Source organism: Pelodiscus sinensis, chromosome 2, assembly GCF_049634645.1.
Source record: "Pelodiscus sinensis isolate JC-2024 chromosome 2, ASM4963464v1, whole genome shotgun sequence".
Taxonomy (NCBI): Eukaryota; Metazoa; Chordata; order Testudines; family Trionychidae; genus Pelodiscus; species Pelodiscus sinensis.
In genome coordinates, this window is record NC_134712.1 from 100,576,096 (window position 1) to 100,599,140 (window position 23,045).

At 44.3% G+C, this 23,045-nt stretch overlaps 1 protein-coding gene across 2 annotated transcripts in view; it reads left to right on the plus strand.

Annotated features, from left to right (window-relative positions):
- The first annotated feature begins 4,699 nt into the window (after nt 1–4,699).
- KCNG2 (potassium voltage-gated channel modifier subfamily G member 2) overlaps nt 4,700–23,045 on the plus strand; it is an 83,831-nt gene continuing 65,485 nt past the window's right edge. Inside the window, exon 1 of one of the 2 annotated variants that reach the window (XM_075921115.1) lies at nt 4,700–5,826. The gene's annotated coding sequence lies outside the window, so the exon portion shown is untranslated. The remainder of the gene's footprint in view (nt 5,827–23,045) is intronic. The other variant, XM_075921114.1, reaches the window with a different exon arrangement.

A 23,045-nucleotide genomic window follows, 5' to 3' on the forward strand; every position in this document is an offset into this window, starting at 1 on the left:
GAAATTCAGATTCATCTAAGAAATTGTATCATAGCTAATTTCTTTGAACAGGCTTCCATTCTTACTTAATGCAATTGACACCAGTGTAAATCAGGAATAACTCCACTGAACTAACCAATCATACAAATATAAAACTAGTGAGAGATCACAATTGGGCCTCTGTTGCCCATATTCTAATTAAATTACTAGTTAGGACTTAAATCAAACTGTAGAAATACAGGTAGTGCTAGGTAAATGGAATAAAGCAACCAAGGGGAAGGACACGCCAGGAATACAGAAAAAGATCAATGCTAAATTGTATGTCCTAGGATGTTAAATGTGCTATCTATCAACAAATGGTAGAATAAAAAAGGCTAAAGTGGATGAAAGTAAAAGAAATGTAAACAGTTTTTTAAAATAAATTAGTGGTACTAATTGCACTTCCACTGATGTCAATGTGAGTATTAACTCCGTAGATATATGACTCATCAAGAGCAAACACAAAATGAAATTAGGGGGCATGATAAGGTAGTTTAAAAAATTGAGAAATAAAATAATAAATGGCATCGGGGGGTCTGTTGGGAGCTCCAATTTATTCCTATTCATAATAAAAGGAATAAAACTGAAAGGCAACAAATGTAAAACGGATGGACACTATTAACACAACATAATGTCACCTGTAGAATTAGTTGGCTTGTGTCCTAAGAGCTAAGTAATATTGTAAAAAAGGATGTATTTATATGACTCATGAGAACATCCACAATTACTTTAGATAGGATAAACAAAATTATAGGAAATAAAAATCCTATGCATTAGGTTGTAAGCCAACTACTAACTGGTATGTAAGGATTAGGAGGAAAGTTCTATCAGTAGGGTATTCCACAACCATTAATTATAGGAGGTGTTGAACTTTTCTCTCTCTGGCCTCCATCAGCGACAAAGTACTGGATTAGATTATTCAAATCAGTATAGCAGTTCCTATGTACCTCTATTCTTAGGGATGTTTTACTGAGTGAAAAGGTAGATGATGCTTAAAAAAAAGGAATTATTTATTCTAGTCTTTAAAAGGCAAAGTGTGACGGAAACTAAAACCAGACAGGAATCTTACTAAGGGAAAAGGAAATACTAAAATAATTGGGATTATGCCAGAATATATAGTGTAGTAAAATGAGAGCTTGAAACATAAGACCATATATCACAGGCCAGGTCTGAGGCCAAGACAGCAATGGTTAAGACTTTGCTAATATAAAGCAGAGTTAAGATATAAGTAACAGGCAGACCCTGCTCACAGAACAAGCCAAGAACAGGGTGATGCCTGACTACTCATACCTAAGAGGTACTAGGCATAGGCCATGAGCACATTCCAGAGGGATCATAACAGAACATCTCATGAAGAAACACTTTGGTACCAACACACATACCACATATAACAATAACATACTGACCCAGGTTCAGGACAGGGTCTCAACTGACAGTATGATAGATTATGATTGAACCCCCATGTATAAGATAGTGGGTGGATCTAGGTTATGCTTGAGGGTGGCAACCTGATATGTCAGGAGTGTTGTGTAACTTGTTTGTATCTGGGTATAAAAGTGTGCCCCGAAGAGTTGTCTTTGTCTGACCAACGGGACAGTGATGGTTTCCAGGTCACTGAGTTGCATCCATTGTCATGGGTACATATTCTTAGCCAACCTGTAGGCATCTGACTTAGGGAAGCTATTTCTTCATTTATAATAAGCCTGGCCTGCTGCCTTCTCTCTTTGTCTGATTTTATGGTCTTTGTGGGCTCTCTTGGAGTCTGCTGTCTTGGCTACTTGCGCAAGCCAACATAACACGCAGAGGAGCATCCGCACACATCCAAATTATTATCATCACTAAAGGAGCAGGAGTCCTGTCAGAACACCACCGGTGATGCCTGACTACACTATAATACGCAAATTAAAATTATCTAAAGAGTCACAAAATTCCAGGACCATATAGTAGCGAATGAGGAATTCTGCAGAAACTGGCAAAAGAGATGAGAAGTCACAGTAAATATAATTCAAATATATTTGGAAAAATAAAGGTACTTACAATCTAAAGAAAATGAATGTAACATCTACATGCAAGGAGATATCAATAAAATATCCAGGAAGTCATTATCAATATGACTTACTTTTAAAAATCATCTATATTTATATTGTATATTTGCATTATGCTTTAGAATAGGGATGGGCAATGATTTTTGATGGGGGGCCACTTCAAGATTTTGGAAAGTGGTTGAGAGCTGCACTCATCCATGATATTAACAGAGGAGGTATGGGGTCTGAGATGGAGGTTGGGTGCAGAAGGGAGCTTGGGGTAAGGGATTGGGGTGCAGGAAGGCCTGTAATTTGGGTGAAGGAAGCAGTTGTGACCTGGGACATGAGATTGGGGTAAGGGGTTTGTTTTATGATGTAGGGCAGGAAGAGGCTGTGACCTGGGGCAGAGGACTGGGGTGCCAGGAGGAGGTGCAGGGGTTTGAATTGTGATCTGGGGCAGGTGATTGGGGTGCTGGATCTGGGAGAGAGTATGGGCTCAGGATGGGGGTTGGGGGTTTGGCTCATGTGGAGTAGGAAGGAAGGAGTGGTGGGACAGATGAGCTGCGATGCCAGAGACAGACTCTGGCCAGAAGACTTACCTGTGAGACTCTCAGGCAGCTTCTCTGCCTACTCCACCACCATACAGGCTGCAAACAGGCAGCTCCCATTGGCCAGAAACCAACCAATGGGATTGAGCTAGGGGTGGAGACAGCCTGTCCCAGCTTCCCCAGGCTCACAGCTCAGAAACACAAATTGCCTGGAAGCTGCTTTTCTGAGCAGCTTGTGGGGGTTGGGACAAGCAGGGAGTCTGCCTGAGGCTCCCTGCTGCATCCGCGGGCCAGATCCGGTGGCTTGGCAGGCCGGATTTGGCCCACTTGCCCTATTTTACCCAGCCTTGCTTTAGAAATATGTAGCCCAATCCTGTAACTGGATTCATGTGGGCATTCCTCTAAACCTGCAGAGAAGTTCCCTTGATACCAGTAGGGCTCTGCACATTCATAGGGGTCTGTCCATACACACGTGATTACACAACATTACCTGTTGTGTTCCTTCCCTCGGGGGCATCTGGCATTGGCCACTGTCAGCAGACAGGATACTGGGCTAGATGGACCTTTGGTCTGACCCAGTCTGGCCATTCTTATGTTCTTATGACTGCATGACTGAGGCCTTCATGCATTTATGAAAGGTTTTACATATGCTCCAGTCTTGTCAATAAACATAGTCATACCCCCAAACTTTACTAACCCCAATTGCATCTCATTTATGGAGAGATTGGAAGAACATCTCTTGACCAAATCTCATCTCCTAAGTTGATTGGGCAGATGTCTTAAAACGGTTGTTAGATACCATCCAATATTCTGCAAGGTATTGGTGAAGCCAAATGCCTTCGGTTTTCTCATGTTCATACTGGAATGCATCTAGAATGCATTTTATTTTTAATTAAAAAATCATGATAGACTTGTTTATAGATTTATTTACTTATTTATTTTATTTAGATTTTTACAGCACTTAGGCTTGCAGTTGCACATGAGTTATACATGATCTTTAAAAAAATATATGTCTCAAAAGGCCAAAAGTAGTTCAACTGTAATAGGGACTAATTGTTGGCCATTATATTTATTTAAAATCAAAACTATTTATCCACTATATATTTGAGAGAGTTTGTCCATTTGGCCATCTGTCTGTTCAAGAATTCCTTCTAAATGGTAAGATCTAGGATCAGCACATTTAATATGCAGCTTCCTCTTATCATAACTTAAAGCAAGGTCAGGGTTTGGTTGTGCCAGGATTGGGACTGCTTCTCAGAAAGCCACATAGAAAAGAGACAGAATTACCAGGCAGGTGAAAGGGGCTGGCTGGAGCTACAGCTTCTCCCACCCCGGACTGCTACAGCTAAGTGCCTACCACCCTCCAAGTGCACACCCTCCAACCCCAATTCTTTTGAGAACATTGCTGATTGTTCCCCTTTGTCAGGCAGTGAGGGGAGGAAGTGCACAGTTTGCTGCATTCCTCACTCTGGCTAGAGAGCACAGGGGCAGACAAACCTTGACCCTCCCCAGCTGTGCCCATGGGAGCTGCCCTGGCCATGAAGCGGCACTTCTCATCTGTCCCCACACTGCTGTTGTGAGAGAAGGCAGGGTTTGTCCTCTCTCCCCAGGACAGCCCACATACTGAATAGCTAATTCCACAGCTCACCCCATGGAAATTATTTAAATGAAGCATGTACATCTTAATTTTATTTTCCAGACACCAAAACTTAATTGAGTTGAGGACCTGAGCAATGCTGGGGTAAATCTTCTAGTACAGAATATATAAAAGCTGGAAAACTTATTGAAAAAGAAAGTAATTGCATGAAGACGACAAATCTGTTCTCTGGATAAACACTAGATAAAATTTGAAATGTATTAATAATTAAGGGTGTTTTGCTAATATTCATTATGGGAGATTTTATTTTTGTCATTTGGTAATTTGAAAATGTGTTCTTTGCACATATAGGTACAGCTGTCTAGCTCTTTATACCATTGCTGTAGTATCAATATTCATTGCAAATATTAATATGTTTTTCCTAGTAATACCCCTGTTAGGTAGGGAAACATTCCTTCCAATTTATAGAGAGGTAAATTAGACACGGAGAGATTAAGCGATTTCCCAGGGGTAACAGAGGTAGTCTGACAGATATTAAATCCAGGTGTTCCCAGTCCTCCGGCAGTATTTTTACCGTGGGCTTCTGGTTGGCTTTACTGGTTTTAATCTGGAGTAGCCTCCCTGATGTGGCGTGACTATTGATTTCCCGAGGCATAACTAAGAGCAGAATTTGACCCCCAACAGTGTAAACCCTGAGTTACAGCATAACATGTACGTTGTAGGACATTCGTTTGGAAATGTCACACACGTTTTGTCTCCGAATAAAAAAACAGCGTTTAAAACAACTGGCCAACTTTATTCTGGCACAGGGTAAAAGCCAAACGCCAAACTAATATCGGAAGAGAGACCAATCCCGGCTTGGCTTGGCCGAGTTTCAACGTGGAGAGCCGGCCGGGCTGAGTTACACAAGGGAAGAAGGTGCCTCCGAGGCTCCCAGTAAAGCTTGGCCGGGATCAGTTATTGGCGGGTCCGATGCTGGCTGCTGTCACCTTCCCTCACCCCGCCTAGCAAAACACAAGGTCGCTGCTTTTCCGCCAGGGTCTTGCAGCCGGACCTCGTGTCTTTCGCACGAGCTGTGGAAGGGGTCGCAGCGGGGCGAGGCGGTGCAGCGACCCAGCCGGGGGGAGGGGGCTAAGCAGGACTTTCTCCCGGCCCCTCCCTCGGCCACACCCACCCTGCCCCGACCCGCCCTGCCAAGCTCCTGCTGAGCGGGCCCTTCAGCCTGCCCCTCCCGCGTCCCGCTCCAGGGGGCAGCGCTCGTCCAGAGTCCGGGGGAGGAGCCGCCCGCTGGCCCCAGGTGCTCGGCGGGGCCGCCTCGCTGGCGTGGGGGGAGCCGGGAGAGGCGGCGCCGAAGGCGGGGGGCAGCTCCCGCCCCTGCGCGGAGCCGGGCGAGGGGGACCCAATCGCTGGCTAGCGGGCTCCGGCAGGCACCCCCAGCCAGCCGGGACGCGGCAGCAGCACCAGCACCCCGGCGGGGCGGCCCCTCCCTGCAGCAGCCGCAGCCGGGCTCCTTTGCTGGGACCTTCGGAGCCAGCCGCCAAGTTGCAGCTCCGGCGCTGTGCGCGGGGGTCCGTGGCGGGGCAGGCGCCTGGGCTGCCAGTGCCGCAGCTGATGCATCCACCGGCAGCCGCTTCCCCAGGTACCGTCCAGTGCAGGGCGGGTGGATGGGTGGGGAGCGGGGCAGGGGCTGAGGTTTCCTCTGGGGCCGCCGTGAAGTTTGTGTGATGGGCGGGGGTAGGTGGGAGCCCAGTGCGGTGGTGCCCTGGCTCTCCGTAGGGGGCCGATCGCGGCGCTCCCGCTGCTTCTCTCCGCCCGGCGCTGAGTGTTGCGGGCTGGCCGGCCGGGTGCCCGCCCACTGGTGGCTTGGCGCGGGGGGTGGCAGGAACTTTCTGTGCCTTTTCTCCCGCCCCGGTCTTGTCGCGCTCGGCCGGGCGGCTCGCTAATTCCCTGCGGGTTGGGAACAGCGAGCACTGCCCCTGTTTGATTTCTGAGCAGAGAGGAGACAGAAACTTCAATGAAGGGGAGAGTTGGGGGGGGGGGTGTCCCCCCAGGTGCTACATGGAGAAGGAGCGAAGAGCGGCTGTTGCGATGCCCATTGGATCAGTCTTCTGGGTAGACACCCTCCACCCCCCACTTCCCCGCCAGAGTTAGCAGCTCAAGGTGCTCAATGAGCTGAAAAATCCCAGGATTTCCCTTTTCCGAGTGTCTGCTTGGTGCTGGGGCATGGCGCTGAAGCCTAGACACCTCCTGCTGTCCCAGGGCAGCCAGCAGATGCACCCACAGTCCAGTCAGGTTTTTCTGTCTAGGCTTTGGGAAGGTGGATAACCCCCCTAAGCAGCAGTTCTGCCTCCTCTCCAGGACTGCCAGGCATAGGAGCTGGAACTAGGGGATCAAAGGGAGCTGTCCCACCCCCTAGCTTGTAGTGATTTCCATCACATAGGGGGGGTCACACAGTTTGGGCCAGTGCTCTTAGCACCCTCTCTATACAAATCTTTGCAGCACCCCGGCTGCAAGGGGAGAGCTTCTCGGAGCACAAAGGGGAGAGCTTCTGGGAGCACCCTGCCACAAAGTCCACTCAAACCTGTCCAGGAGATAAAAAGCTGAGAAGCCTTTGAGTTTCTCTTTGCCGGTTTGCTGATAATGAGAGCTCTGATGCACTAGCTATTGTTGGCTTCCCCGGTGTTCTTTGCATGCCCGCTGCCATGTCGAATTTTTCTCCTTTTCTGGTATATTCATCCCTTTTTGTTGTTGTTTTGTACTTTTTAATAGGAATGTGAACAGATGTATATTTAAATTCCAACAAAATGTATTGAAAATGAGTGGGGTCTCCATTTTTGTGCATCTTTTGTTTGATGGCATCTCCTGTAAATCAGTGTGTGTGGCATTGTGCATTAGCTGCTTTCCACCTGCCATTAGTGTGGTAATAAGTTCATTATTTTACACCAAAATGATGTGTTAGTTGATAAATTAGAAATCAGTTAGACTCAATGAATGCCTTGTTCACTGTGCTGTGTATAATATCTTAATTGCAGATCTTTCCTTTCCCTTGAGGATCTATGGCTTTTAACTCTCTCATGATGTCTGGTGGTAAAACCTCATTTGAAATGTAAGGGGTAAACAGGGTTCCAACTTTCTATTCACAGAGAACCGAACATTCTTGTCCTGCACCCATCCCACCCCCTCACTCCTACCACCCCCCATTACTCACTCTCCCTCGCACTTGCCCATTTTCTCCGGCCTGGGGGAGGGTATTGGCATACAGGAGGGGGTTAGGGCTCCAGACATGAGTGCAGGCTTGGAGTGCATAGGCACTGATTCCATGTGTGCTCCAGCATAAGTAGGAGGTCTCCCAGATTTTGCACTCTGTGCTGGGGTCCCAGACACCAGCGGGGGCCAAAGGCCCCTCTGATGCCCGGGGTCCTGGCTGGTGGCCCCGCTGCTTCTGGGAGTCGTAGCCACTGGGTCCGCAGGTTCCACTGTTGCCTCGGGTCCCAGGTCTGGGAGCTCCACTGCAGGTCCCAAATGTCTGACCATCAGCTCCGTGCCTGGGACTCAGCAGCTACCCCCAACTGTGGTTCCAGTCCAGGGCCCTGAGGAGCAGTCCTGCTGGGCAGGTCCTCCCCTCTCCCCTCCCCACACCTTCTGCCCTCTGTAAATAGCTGTTTCACAGAGTTCAGGATGCTCTGGGAGGTACAGGAAGGAGCTGAGCCAAGGAATGCTTGGGAGAGGGAGTATGAGTGGGAAGAGGTGGGGTGAAGGTGGCAACTTGGGGTGAAGGAGAGAATTGAGAGTACAAAGGATGTTACATTGCTGTTAATTGACTAATCGAGTAGTTGATGGAATTTCCATTGACTACTCAACTAGTCAATAGGTATTTCCGCGTTCCTCCTTTGAAATGTACAAGAGCACCAGCAGGGGCTCTTATGCATTTCAAAGGAGGAATGCGGAACGTCAGGTACAGCCCGGGGCTAGCAAGCAGTCCCACTGATTCCAGGCTGCACGTGGGCGTGCCTGCTTTGAAATGTACAAGAGTCCCCCATGGGGGCTCTTGTGCATTTCAAAGCCAAGGATCCCGGAGTCAGCAGGACACACCCCAGCTGGCCCCAGTTCTGTGTGGCATTTCAGCAGAACCCAGGATCAGTTGGACTCCCCAGCTGATCACGGGTTCCGTTGAAATGCCGCTTGGAGCCCGGGATCAGTTGGGGAGTCCCCTGCTGACCCCAGGCTCCATGGCGCAAGGGGCAGCAGCTGCACAGCTGATCCTCATCTTAGATGTGTGGTGCTGCCCCTTTAAAACACCACATTGGCATTTCAAAGGGGCAGCACCGCACAGCTGATCCCCCACTCAGCTGTGCGGCCGCTGCCCCTTTGAAATGCCCTTGGCATTTCAAAGTGTCAGCGTTGTGGAGTCCAGAGTCAGCTGAGGACTCCCCAGCTGATCCTGGGCTCCACAGTGCTTCAGTGTTTTAAAGGGGCAGCACCACAGAGCTGATTTGTGGATCAGCTGTGTGGTGGCTCCCCCTTTGAAACGCTGGCTTGGGGTTTCAAAGTGGTGCCACATAGCTGATCCCTGGCTCAGCTGTGTGGCACTGCTGCTTTGAAGTACCTGTTCTCCCCCCCCCCCCCCGCCCTTCTGCCTCTATAGAGGCAGAAAGGGGGGGTGGAATTGACTAGTGCTTAACATCCTTAGCGAGTACCCTTGGCTAGAGGGGAAGTGGGTGCCTATGTTGGGGTGAGATCAGAGATTAGGATTACAGGGTGCAGGAGGGAGTTCTGGGCTAGGGAGGGGGGAGGTGATGAGGGCTCTGGCTGGGGATGCAGGCTCTGGGGTGGGGCCAGGGATGAGGGGTCTGAGTTTCAGAAGGGAACGCTAGGCGGGAACGGAGGGGTTTGGAGTGCAGGAGGGGCTCTGTTCTGGGGCAGAGAGTTGGGAAGCAGAAAGGGTCAGGCCCTAGCTGAGGGTAGGGGCTCTGGGCAGGGACCACGGATGAAGGGTTTGGGATTCCAGGAAGAAGCTCTGGGCTGGGCAAGAGTTAAGGTGCAGGCTCTGGGGGGCACTTTTGTCAGGTGGCTCCCAGGAAGTGGCCTGCTTGTCCCTCTGGCTCCTTAGCACAGGGGCAGGGAGGGGGAGGCTCCGCGTGTTGCCCCTGCCTGCAGGCACCATCCCTGCAGTGCCCATTGGCCAGGGTTCCCATAGAGGAGAGGCAGCATGCGGTGCTCCCTTGGCTGCCTCTGCACCTAGGAGTCAGAGGGATTTGTCGACTGCTTCTGGGATCTGCTCTGAGCCAGACAGGCACTTGGCCGGCCTCCCTGCTGAAAGCCACTTAGACTTTTACCAGCCCAGCCAGCAGTGCTTACCGGAGCCCCCAGGGCGGCCCTTGTCAACCAGGCGTTCCATTCAAAAGCCGGATGCTTGGCCACCCTGGTGATAAACTGTATATAACTGCATTTTGACACTGGAGAGCTTTAGTGATATTAAGAGCTTGCTCTTGCACATTGGAAGTACATAGGCCAGCTATTAACTCTTTGAGTGTACTTTAATTGACTAGCACTCCCTTCTAAAAAAGCTGTTTTCATCCTTATGTAACTGAAATGAAGCTTTGACACCAGGGCTGGGCAAGATGCAGCCTGGGGGCTGGCTCCAGCCTGCCTAACACTTTGATCTGGCCCATGGACTGCATCTGGCCACTTTGTTTATACCCTGCTGCCCATGCCACCGAATTTCCAGGCAGTGGCTCTGGCAGCAGGATCCTATTTAAATGGCTCATGGTTGCAGCACTCACCCAGCAGGGGCTGGAGTTGCGAACCTTTTAAATAGCTGCAGCAGCTCTGCGTACCATCCTGGCAAGGTGGTAGCAGTGGGGCTGGGAGTTGCGAGCCCTTTATTGTGTTTTTAATTCAAAGCCTCCTGCCCCAGACAACTCTGTGGGGAGGTTAGTCCTCAGCCCCGCCTCTTCAATCCCAGGCCCAGCTCTTCCTGGGGGTGGAGCTGGCCCATGACCATGTACCAAAATTCATTAAGTGGCCCCCTACAAAAATTATTGCCCACCCCTATTCTACACCTTGGCATGCAACTACATGGGGTCAAATTCTATAATTTTTACTCGGGCAAAGCTTCCATTGATTTCAAGAGAGTTTTACCCCAAGGTATCTCTAATCTTGACTGTTCAATCCTACTTAATAACTTGTTAAAGAATATGATTGTAAATTTTAATGGAGACACTACACCAATGCTTGTTCCAGGAGGCAGATGTGAGTTGCTAGTCATGGCAAAGCCTACCTTTGTGTTCTGTTTACCAAAAATCTTACAGTTATATTAGTTAATGTTAATCTATTACTGACTAGTCAGTTGATGATACACCCTGCATAAGATCATCCCTATGAAATGAACATGATGGGTCAGAATTGATTATAGAGGTGCACCCAATTTAACTCTTTGTTCAGCACCAGTTCTAAAACTGTGGTTAAGGCTTGCTCTGAGGAAGTCCTTGTTCATTAGGCCCTTGTCCAGCCTCCATAAGCTGCTTTCTGAAGAAATAGGCTCTCATTTTGGTGCAGTATTTGTTTTGGAGTTGCTATTGCAAGCGGGATTTTGACTTCCCTCTTTTGACTCTGTGGGTGATGGTTGACAGAGGCCACTAAAAGTGGTAGAAGCCACCTGAATTATGCATGAAAACATTTTTACTAAATCCTAAAGCTACAAAGTTATTTCAGCAAGAGAGATTTTTCTGTTCTGATTATCTAGTCCAGGAAACTACTGTGGTTTTGAAGTGGCTTAAAAGTGGACCCCGCAAAGTGCAAAAAAATAAAAAGTCCATACTTTTTGGTTTTTTGCTTCTTTATGAAGGCATGTATGATATTTCTTCTTGTGTTTTGAATTGGAAATTGAAACAGTAGCTCTCCTATTTTTTGTGGAAGATGTATGGGATGATTTTAGAGCTAGTAGAAATTTTTAGATATTAAAGAAAACATGGAAGTGATCTTTGTTCAGACAGTTAAAAACCAGATGGTTTTTTTGTTTTTGTTTGCTTTTGTTTTTAAGGTTTGTGTAACTCAAACAAGTACAATAGCTGGAAGAAAAGCTCTCCTTGAATATCCAACTCCCACATCCTCCTAGTAAAGTCTGCAAAAGTCTCAATTCATGTTTCAGTCCATGAAGAAAGATTTCCAGCAGCACAGAAAATATCAAACTTAATACTGCTAATGTAAAGAACAGGTGGGGTTTGGAGAGGGTGGCCTGGTCAGATCCCCTGCTTGTACATTATGAGGTACAGGGGAAGGGCAGAAAAAGGGGAAAAACTCATTTTTTTTTCTGGGCCACTTTTAAAGACATACACACAGATTTTTTTTTTGATTGCCTAATCAACATGTAAACCATTGTAAATAATCCCTGAGTAAGATTCTTATCACTTCAAAAATTATTTAATAGCCCCACATTTTCATGCTGGGCATAGTTAAGGCATTATTGCATTTGTAAGGAGATTAAAGTTATTTGGTCTTAATTTCTTATCTTGGGTTTAAATAACACATGCAGAGAGTGCTGCAATAACTGTCAGTAAATGTCTGTCATGTCTTATAGCTTAATTATGAAATGTTTTTAAAACTCTGCACACAAACAAAACTTTTGGCTTAGCTTTTCAGAGGTGATATCACTATGAATAATCATTACAAGGGGCAAGATCCTATAACTGAATCCATGTGGGGAAACGCCCACATCTTGGTGGATATAGTTGTAGGATCTAGCTCTAAATCAATGGTCCTAGCACTTTTTTTCTCTTTAGGGTATTGCCCATTTCACAGTAGCAGTGTATTTTGAGAAGACTGTTAAACTTCCTGAGTGCACACATTGCTCGAGAAATCTTATTATGCTTTTGTCATGCTTCTCCAACTTCCCTGCTTGTGTGTGTTGAGTCCTGGGACATATTGCCTCATAACCTGCCCAGGACTTTAGAACAGTCAAAGAAGAGACTGCCTGTGAGGGTTCTTCGGGTACCCAAAACAGTGAGTCATTTTGTTACTCTGCCTCTAGTGAAGGGGGTTGGTGGAAGGCAACAAGACTGCTCACAGGGAGTTTAGGCAGCAGCCTGAGCCAGGAGCCTGGGTGGTACCCCAGCTTAGAAAGCCAAGTGCCCAGTCATCTTTCCAGTCAATTTCATAGCTCCCCAGAAGCCAGTAGATAAAAGTAATGCAGTGACTATAGCAGGACTACTCCACATGTGGCCTGCAGGCTGCATGCAGCCTGCGGCCCATTTGTTTGCGGCCCGCAGTGCAGTTTGGGTTTACGTGGGACTCAACACGTGGCCTGCAGGTGGGAGCCAAAGCAAAAAAGTAGTCAGTATAATGGTCTTCTGTTGATATGCGTTTTAGTAGTTAAATTCCTGGACTGTCATTGCTCATTAAAAGTGCTGTCATGGGTGGAAATCGGGTAAATATTGCTTTTATTAATATCAGCAAACTGACTTAAATGGGACCTGTGTGTTGTGTAGTCTTGCCTTAATCTTTGTATTCATGCCCGTCAGTGTGAAAGAAGCTATTTGCGTATATATTTTCATGTATATGCAGTCACACAAGTTGTGGCCCTCAGCATGTACTGTAAGTATCATTGTTGCCCCCGGAACTTCCAAAGTTGAGTAGCCCTGGTCTACAGGGACACTGTGTTGTCCTAGCTACAGTGAAACACCCTACGTTGCTTCTGGAGTGGAATTATATGTCGATGTAGTGGGCACTTAGGTCAGCAGGAGCAAAGACTATAGGGTAGACACTAACATAATTAGGTTGATGTAATGATATATTATAGACCAAGCCTTTGTCTTGAATGGTAATAGTTCCATCCCATCCCCCAACCTTCCTTGAATCATTCTCTTGTGATATTTAGTCCTTGACACTGACTACTCATGGAAATTTCAGATCTTGTGTTCCCAAAGGAGCTGTGTTCCCCAGTTGACCAATTTTACTGCAAACCACCATAGTTCATGTTAGCACTTAAAAGTAAATCAAGAAGAGGGTTACATAAGAGAGAATAGAGCTTGCACTAGAAACTAGAGCGTGTGGAGGAAAATAAATGGTCATAATACAATACAAAACATAAAATGCAAACTTGGGTCTACATTAATCAAAAAGTTTCCTAGCTAATATAGTAAGCATTCCCCCTCTCTTCCCCTCAAAGTCCAGTCCATTGAAGAGCTAGTTGGTTTCTTTATGACCAGGATCTAAAAGTTAATAAAAACATCTACTGTACTTTCAGTTAGTGGTTTTCCCATAGTAAATGGATATTGTACCTCTCTTCCCCTGCAAGCTGTTACAGTGAAAATAGTCTTTTTGTTTCTGTTCTTAGGCAGGGCAAACCCTTGCCTTGCTGTAGAGATTTTTTTTTCTAGCTTTTATGTGGGTTTGATTGTTTGTTTTGTCATTGTCTGATGGTTTTCCATTAACTGCTCTGGGATTTGGCAAGAGTAAACATTCTTATCTTCCCAGCTGACTAGGCAGGGGGTGACATCTCCCTCTTGCTTGAATCAGACATTACCCATACATGCTCCTGCAGCAATCAGTTTCTACTCTTAGGTCTATAAAGCTTATAGACTTATAAATACATTATTAAATATAAATACATTATTCCTTATAGGGATGCAAAATCCCATTTAGTTAGTTAACTGGTTAAAAGTTAAGTTTAACTGGTTAACCGATAAAGCGGGGGGCGGGCTGGAGCTGCCGGTGGGAGCTGCTCTGACTAGGCGGGAGCACCTCTGCCTCGGGTGGGCCCCACGGGCCTGGAGTAGCCCCCTACCAGTGCTGCTCCAGCACCTATGGGTTACATCCCTAGTTCCTTAAATATTATTCTTATCTGCACCTCACAATGAGTATGCGGCTTGACGAGCTTTGAGCTTTTTGTACGTCCCTAATATATCATTCTTTATGGATAGTTATCCTGTCAGATATCATTCTGAATGCCATAGGATATGTCTACACTGTGACTCGATGTATGATTGCAGATTGGGTAGGCATACCTGTGGTAGCTTTAATCTAGCTAGGATGTACCCATAGGCACTTTTAAAAAGTTTACCTTATGTGTATAATATCATCCTGATATTATATGTGGAATCTCTTGTGGCAATACCGCAAGTGAGTGATGCCACCTGAACTTTGGCCTGGTGTGTCTCAAAATATTTCCATAATGCATGTTACTGCATTGAGCTTCTAATTTGCTTAATTAAGGCATCAGTTTTGAGGTTTATGAGATTCATGCTTCCCTGTTGAGATTTTTTTAAAAAATGTAATCAATCTAATGAAGATATTAAATCAATGGACTAAAATGTTTTGTTTGTACCAGTTAGACTTTTTTTAGGATATCTGTTAATTAACTTGTCAACTCATCAACTTTTTTCATGCTTTTTGACTTGTGAGCTGTGATTTGTATTCTTGTTTGGTCGCACCTCAAATCTGTGTTCCATTTCAGTAAGCAATTTAGCTACATAGAAGGCTAAATGCTGCCATATTTAGGCTACATCTCACACAGACATATTTGTGCAAGCTCTCCGTGAGCTAGTGTGGTAAATAGTAGTGTAGCTGCAATAATATGGACAGTGGTGAGCGGTGGTATAGGCTAGCTGCCCTGAGCACATAGGCACAGAGTCCAGGCAGGTGAGTATTGAGTGTGGATAGCCTTACTGCCATTCACTGCTACCCATGATTTTGTGGCTACAGTTTTTATCATGCTACCTAAGGCTGTATTAGTGTAAACATTTTAACAGTTAACCTATGCGCTTGGGCTCATCAGTTAAACTTCATGGTTACATGCAAGGCCCCCTGCAGACCTTCCAACTGTGCTGCTGTCTCTTTATCAGAGGCAGCAGCATGCGTGCAGAGTGGGGAGCAGACAGGAAACCGTGCTTGCAGGGAGACTGCTTTTAAGTAGGCTCCCCACGAGCATCAGCTCTCACCTGCCCCTCCTTTGCGCACGCTGCTGCCAGAGGAAGAGACAGCAGCCTGGGGATGGGGGAGAAGCAGGTGGCTCTGCCAGAGCTGGTACACACTTAAAAGCCAGCTTCCAGCATGTACTGGCTCCCGCAGAGCCACTTCCTCTCCCTCGTATAAATGTAGTTGCTGAAATTTTACTAAAAACTTTACACGTTTACCAAAAATTCCCTTATTGCTAGCTTGATTTTTAACATCCCTAGTGCTAGCTTGATGAGACCCAACACAAAAACATCTATGTGAGCTGGAAATAATACCCCTAGCTCCAAGTGTAGACATAGCTTAAGTCACATTATTCAGTACCTTACTCTGGGGAAGAATGCTATTAATTTCAGTGGGTCTGCTGGAATAAAATGCTATTTAGTGAGGTGAAGGTGAAAGAATCCAGCCCAGAGACAAAGAATCATAGGACTGGAAGGAACCTTGAGAAGTCATCAAGTCCAGTCCCTTCATGGCAGGACCAAGCACTGTCTAGACCAGACATGTCAATCAGGCATCTGGAGGGCCGCATGCAGCCTGATTGAATTTTTTTGCAGCCTGCCACTACATTTTATAAAAGAATGAAGTGTGACCCTGTCACGGCTCCTTCTCCACTCTGGCATGATAAGTGCAGAAGTGGGGGCCAGCAAAAGTACCCCAAAACCTTATCTTTCCAGGCTTTGGTATAAACTTCCCCTCCAAAATCTTAACAACCTAGATTTTGGGGATAAAAACTCCACTGCCACTACCCAAGTAATAATAAAGAAACCAAGGAGAGATTACTTGGGAAATCTCACCCCCTAAAGTAAAACCAGGACACAAAAGTTAACCAATACCAGGTTAATAAAAGAAAAGAGAAAGAACTTTTATTATCACCATAATATTCCTGTTGCAAGCATCATGACTAGATGGAAAAGTCACAAAGTAATACTCATGGTGGGAGAACCCCACCATGGGCCTAGAACTTCGTTACAAGAGAGAGCAAAAAGACATTTTTAAAAAGTGCACAGATATCAGATCCCATTTTCCAAACCAAATGGATTTATCTAAACTTTACCCTACTTACAGAAGAGTGAAGAGTCTATTCTTGGAGGGAGACATTCTGTCTGACTACCTCAGTAGCTGGAGAGATACTGTTCAGGACAAAGGAGCGAGAAACCAAAAAATTCCTTTGTCCCAGTTTGAAATTCCTACCTACATTCCTATTGGCCAACTCTACCTGGGTAAGGTATGTTAACTCCTTAATCCTCAGGCTGCTGGCTAACCCTCAAGATCATGACAGGCCCGCTGGCCACTCGGAGCATGTGGTCCAGTGCAGATCACAGCCGGACAGCTGCTCTGCGCACAGTGCCACAGTGACTGCTGACAGCTAGCCTGGGCCACTTTGTGCACGGCACCCAGCACATGCTCATGGCTGGCTGAGCCGCTCTGCACAGGCATCAAGTGCCTGCTCACAGCTGGCTGCTGTGCTCACGCCGCCCCAGCACCTGAGGAAGAAGTGTGTGGCAACGATGGGACCCAGACATTAGGTTGGGTGGGATGGGAGTGCCTGACTCTGGGGGAGGCATTGGGTTGGGGAGGGAGCTGGGAGTGCCTGGCTCTGGGGGAGGGGGAGGCATTAGGTTGGGGGTGTCTGAGGGGTGCCTGGCTCTGAGGGTGGCATTAGGTTGGGGGTGCCTGGTTCTGGGGGAGGGGAGAGGCATTGGACCACAACCCTTTAGCTCTTCCCCTTGTACAAGCATACAATTCAGTGTTAATTGCATGATGTCACATACTGTTTCTCAAATAATATGATCGCATACAGTTTTTTTCCATGGAATGGAATCAAGAGTACTGTAATATATACACACACAAGGGGCTGATTTGTGGTTCGCAATTTAATTTTCATGTATCCTGAGTTTTAAGTACCTAACTGTACTGTGTTAATAGTTGTCATATGATTCTCTTGGAATGTAGGCATTGCCAAATCAGACAATGGGACCCTTTAGTCTAGTCCAGTATTGTAGCTACAAAAGTGGCCAATACAAGATGTCATAGAATGGGGTGTGAGTATGCTCGCACATGTTCACAAACTACAGTGGACAGTTATCTCTGGATAGGGAATGTTTCTTCGTCACCCCCATCAGTTTGTGGCTGGCTTATGACCTGAAACATGAATGGGTTTTAATCTGTTTTTTATCCTATCTATGGTATTTTATATGTTTTCATTATCAATAAGCCTTCATCCTTTTAAAAATCTTACAAACCTTTGACCTCATTGCTATTTAATGGCAGTGAGTTCCACAGATGAATTGGGTAAAAAAAAATTTCCTTTTATCAATTTTTGATCATGTTTTGGCTGTTTGCTCATCAATTCCCACTTTGCACACCTGATATCTCCTACATTTTACCTATCCTTATTTCACTCTGCTCTATAGACTTAACTTGGGATGGGTTTCCAATTTCTGAAGGATACCCATTTGGCTCAAATAACATCTGCTTTAAAGATAAAAAAGGAAAAGGAAATTATCCAGTTTTATATCTAATAAGTACCAGCCAGTCAAGGGTAACCGGGGCATACTAATATTGCTAATAAATATGCACTTGTACATCAGTCAGCCAAAGGGCAATTAACTTGTTAGTCTTGCATGGATTATCTGTGTAAGAATATTACATATACCTTTGAAAGTGCAAAGTTTAAGAAATCCTAAGGATAGCATAAAGGGCAGCTTTGCATGCCACTCGATTTGTTTCTGGGGACAAATAGACACTTAGAGCAGGTGGGGGAGGAGGGAATGGATGCAGAATAAGGCAGCCAATACAGATGTCATTTAAATTCCAGGGCAAAAAAAAGAATCAGCATGTACCTGTTTTATACTGTGTGTCTTTAAAGAAAATTCAAAGACTGTTGTTTGCCAGGCTGAAGCAATTATTATGAGTCTCTCCCTTATTGTTTTGGTCTATACTTGTTTTTATTTAAAAACAAAACAAGTTATGTATCATATAAAATAATTAAAAAGTACTTTCTATTTATATTTAACAATTAACACCAATTTTAAACATCAAATTATTGTATTATATTCAAACAAGACCTGAAAAAATATTATACAATATACCTAAAACATAATCTATAATAATAAATAATTATGACTTTCCGATAGAAGTACATTGGTGGCCCTTAAAGCTATCAGTTTTCGTTTGTAGGCTTTGAGTTTGACTTTCCTGGTCTAGACCATCCCTGACTGGTGTTTGTCTACCTTGCTCTTAAAAATCTCCATTGATGGAGAAACCTCCTTAGGCAATTTATTCCAGTGCTTAACCACCATGTCAGGAAGTTTTTCCTGATGTCCAATCTAAAACTCTCTTGATGCAATTTAAGCCCATTGCTTCTTGTCCTACCTTTAGAAGTTAAGGATTATTTTTCTCCCTTCTCCTTGTAACAACCTTTTAGGTATTTGAAAACTTTTATGTCCCTTCTTAATCGTCTTTTCCAGACTAAACAAACTCAGTTCTTCCACTTTTCCCACATAGATCATGTTTTCTAGACCTTTAATACATTTTGCTCTTCTCTGGATTCTTCAGGAAAGGTGTGGACAAACTGGAAAATGTGACACCAAGAGCTGGACAGAATACTGAGTCCTAATCTGTGTGGAGTAGAATGGAAGAATTACATCTTGTGTCTTGCTTACAACACTCCTGCTAATATATCCCAGAATGATGTCTCCTTTTTCCCCACAGTATTACACTGTAGACTCATATTTAGCTTGTGGTCCACTATGACCCTCCAAATCCCTTCCTACAATACTCTTTCCTAGACATTCACTTCCTGTTCTGTATGTGTGAAACTGATTGTTCCTCTGAAAGTGAAGTACTTTGCATGTTATCCTTATTGAATTTTATCCTGTATGCTTCAGCCCATTTCTCCAGTTTGTCCAGATCATTTTGAATTATAATCCTATCTTCCAAAGCAGTTGCAACCCCTCACAGCTTGGTATCATCTGCAAACTTTATAAATATACTCTCTGTGTCAGTGGTTCCCAACCTGTGGTTCATGGCAGCACTGTAGGGTGTCTGCGCAGAGTCTCTCTCAGCCAGCACGTCCCTCAGGCTGCATTGCTTCCCACGGCTCAGGCTGAGGGACATGAAGGCTGCAGGTACAGCTATATTGTTTGGGGGGGGGGGGGCATGTAAAATTGTAATAGATTGTAAAGGGATCCATATCCTCAAAAAGGTTGGGAGCCACTGCTCTATGCCATTTAATGGTTTGGACTAGTCATTTGATGTGTTTTTCTGTGTAAGTGGCATCTCCCCATTCCCAGAAGATGGGCCAGAGACTTCCATCTTTGCTCAGGGTGGGATAGTACAGTATTCCCATTGCTTTCTGTGGGACTGGTGGAGTAAAGTGCTACCCATCATGGGGAAGAAGTGGCCAACTCCAGGCCTATGTTCATAACACAGTAATTCTATCTGTAGCACAATTAAAATCCCCATGATGCTTTAAGAATAATGCATGACCGGTTGAGTGCTCTACATTGACCCATTTTAAGTGCTTCTAGTAGCTTTAAGTGCATATATCACACTACAAATACAATTCCTGTAATGTTACTCCTGTTATTTATTGTAAAGCTATATTTCAGTAGTCATACTCTGGGGAAAAAAGAAATGTAGGGAGTGTTTGGAGTGAAATTAATGTTCTTAACTTTTCAACATGGGTTAATATCTCTTACTGTTCCATCAGATCTTCCCATTTCATAAAATGCATTTATAATAAAATCTAAAGCTTTAAAACTAAAGCTAATTAAAACTATCTACAGCATTTTGTGGTATGCTAATTTTCATAACAAAGGACAATTAAAGGACACTGTCCAGTATTAAGGCCTAAAATATGATCTTCTTTGATTTTTGTTGTAGATTGAAAATACCTGAAGGAGTCTACATAGCTATTGTGTTTTAAAAAAACAAAACAAAACTAGAAAGTCTATGGAAATTATCATGCCACTGTTTGGAATTAAACATACACACATAACCCACCACTGTTTTTAACAGACTTTCACAAACACATTGATGTTTCTCCCAGCCCTGATCTGCTTGTTTGTCAATTGTTAACTAATATTATTTTCAAAGCTGATCTTGTAGCACTGATAAAGCTTGTGCACAAAGAGGGCTAGAAACAAATCATGTGAATTTTAAAATCCGTAGGAAAGGCAGGAAATCAATCGATGATTGGCCAAATGCAAAGGACATGAATAAGGAAAACGTTATTCTCATGCTTTTAAGATCGTATTAAAGCCAAAAGAGAGTAAATCAAAATAAAATGATTGAAAGGACATTGTCATCTGCTTTTTCCAAGAATGAACTTTACAAACACAAAAATTTGTTTACCACATTGAAGGCCTCCTATTTCAAGGCTTTGCATTCTATTATGAAATATGAAATTGGTCAGAATGAGAGAGAACTCTCAAAATACTTTCTAAAAACTAATTCTTTACATTCACAAATTCTCTTTTGACATTTTAATTAAGATAATTAATTTGCATCATTCCTCCTATTAACAATACAGTTGATATTGATATCAACTAGGTAGGGAATAATGGGTAAACACAGGAACTGTGCATGTAGAGTGCCCATTGATATGAACGGGTGTTGAACATGCAGTACTGTGGACCTCTGCATTTGAAGAGGTTTTCCAAAGGCATTGTCAAATATAGCTGCTTTACCTTCCTCCTCAGAAGTAAACTTTTCCATGAGGAGCTTACCCAAAAGAAATAGTGTTGGCTGTCATCAGCACAACCAGGATTTGAGCACAGTCCCCTAGGAGCCACCAAGCGGAACAGATGAATGTATTTGTTTTTCTGAGAACTGCCATGCTGAATCTGTGTAACTTTTACCATCTTATGACTCTTCAAACATCTCTAGTCAGGCGCATTATTTGGCTGACTTGAAAGCAAATATTCTCAAGTGTATTGTAAAAGAGCTTTCACTTGTGCTGACTGTGGAGTAAGTCCCTCAAGTCCATCTTACCTATATTCACCTAGATATCTGAATTACATGATCTATGGACATTTAAAATATTTTGGGATGGGGTAGAGATGAGTAATATAACAATGTTAGGATAATCAAGCCTGTAAGGATTCCACAAAACTAATAATTTTTGCAACAATCATGCCTCTGAAAATCTCTGCCAAAACCATTTTGAAGTCTGACTAATTTCTGGGCCTATATGGGTTGTTTTACCAAGTCATTAAAATAAAACTTTGTATTTAACATCCAGAGAGGGAATAGGAAAATACTGAAATATATACTAAAAATGTTTGTATTTCTTGGTCACAATCATAATGAAAGAATCAGAAACAGTATGGTTCTGGCTGGGGTTTCTTTCCTGCTTTCATTGATTTGTTTCACATAAATGTACTCTTACAAGTTCTTTCTCTAAAGAAAGCCATTTCATTGTGGAAGTGAGGTGGAAATAACTGGTAGGGACATGGCAGCAGAAACATTGGAAAGCTTTAAAAACTCATGCCTCAATCTTAAGGACTATCAGATTTGCTGGAGTGTCTAAGGCTAATGAATGGATTATGATAATGAGCAGAAGACACTAATTTTGATTTCCTTTTACAAATCACTGCAGCATATCATATTACTGGGAAAGCCAAGCAGGAAACACTCGTAATGGAGAATGTGCAATTCATAATATTGAACAAATTAAAAAAAAACTTCTGAAGATGACAACTAGTCTTTAAGAATATTATTCTATGGGTCTGGTTTCTGCTTTATACTGAACTCTTAGACTAAAGTTTTTACTCAGTGGCTAACAATGACTTTTGCTTCCTCTCCCAGAAATTGCCAGTGACAACATTATTGGGTCGGGGGGAGCATCTATTTCCCAGGAAGTGGAACGCACGTGCTTAAAGGTTACTTAAAAGACCTTCTGGTGTCTAATTTTCACATTTGAATTGCTGCCTTGTGGAGTTCACTCTAAAATGCATCCAGTGCTGCTAGTTAATGGAGGTTATATAGGTTGAACCTCGATGGTCTGGCAACATCATGGTCCAGCATGATTTTAATTAGCTGGATGTCCACTTATCATGGGTGTGGCCAAGTTTCCCACAGACCCATAAAATTTGTTTACAGCCACCAGTCGTGGCTGTCGGTGTTCTGTGCTGTTATTTAGCTCTAATTTACCCCAAAATGTCTGACCCCATTAAGCAGTGAAAGTGTTGGTACTCCTGCTAGACAGTATTGACTTCCCGTGGTCCAGCAAATTCTCTGGTTCAGCATCAGTCATGTCCCGGAGGTTTTGGATTAGAGAGGTTCAACCTGTATTCATGTTTGGCTATATCTACCAACTTGATCAAGCTGAACACAAAACAAGCTGAATTCTGCTCAGTGAGCCTCTTCAATGAGGATCTCATTTTCCCTTGTCAGTTATCTTGCCATCCAAACTACTTTTCCTGTGAAAACTCCTGTCATCTGAAGAAGTGGGCTGTGCCCACGAAAACTCATGATACCGTCTACATGTTTTGTTAGCCTTTAAGGTGCTACTAGTCTATTGTTGTTTACGTTTTTCCTGTTACAGACTAACTTGGCTACCCCTCTGATACTTTTCCTGTGCTCAGGGCTTGACCCTGGAATGGTGCACGGTCAGAGTTTTGGTGCTTGCAGACATGGTCATTATTTTTCAATTTACAACTGGGTGTTAAGTGATGTTACTACAGTATCACGTAGGAACCTCTTTATTCTGCAACCTACATTGTTTCAGTAGGATGCCTGAGATTATTTATTTTATTTTTTTAACAACTGCCTTGTTCTTGCCACTTCCCACCACATATTGCAGAGTTATCTTCCTGTTCTGCTGGTCTCTATTCTTAGATGTTTCCTAAAGAGAACCAACATTTCTGAACAAATTTCTCCCATTTCAAGCATCTCTAC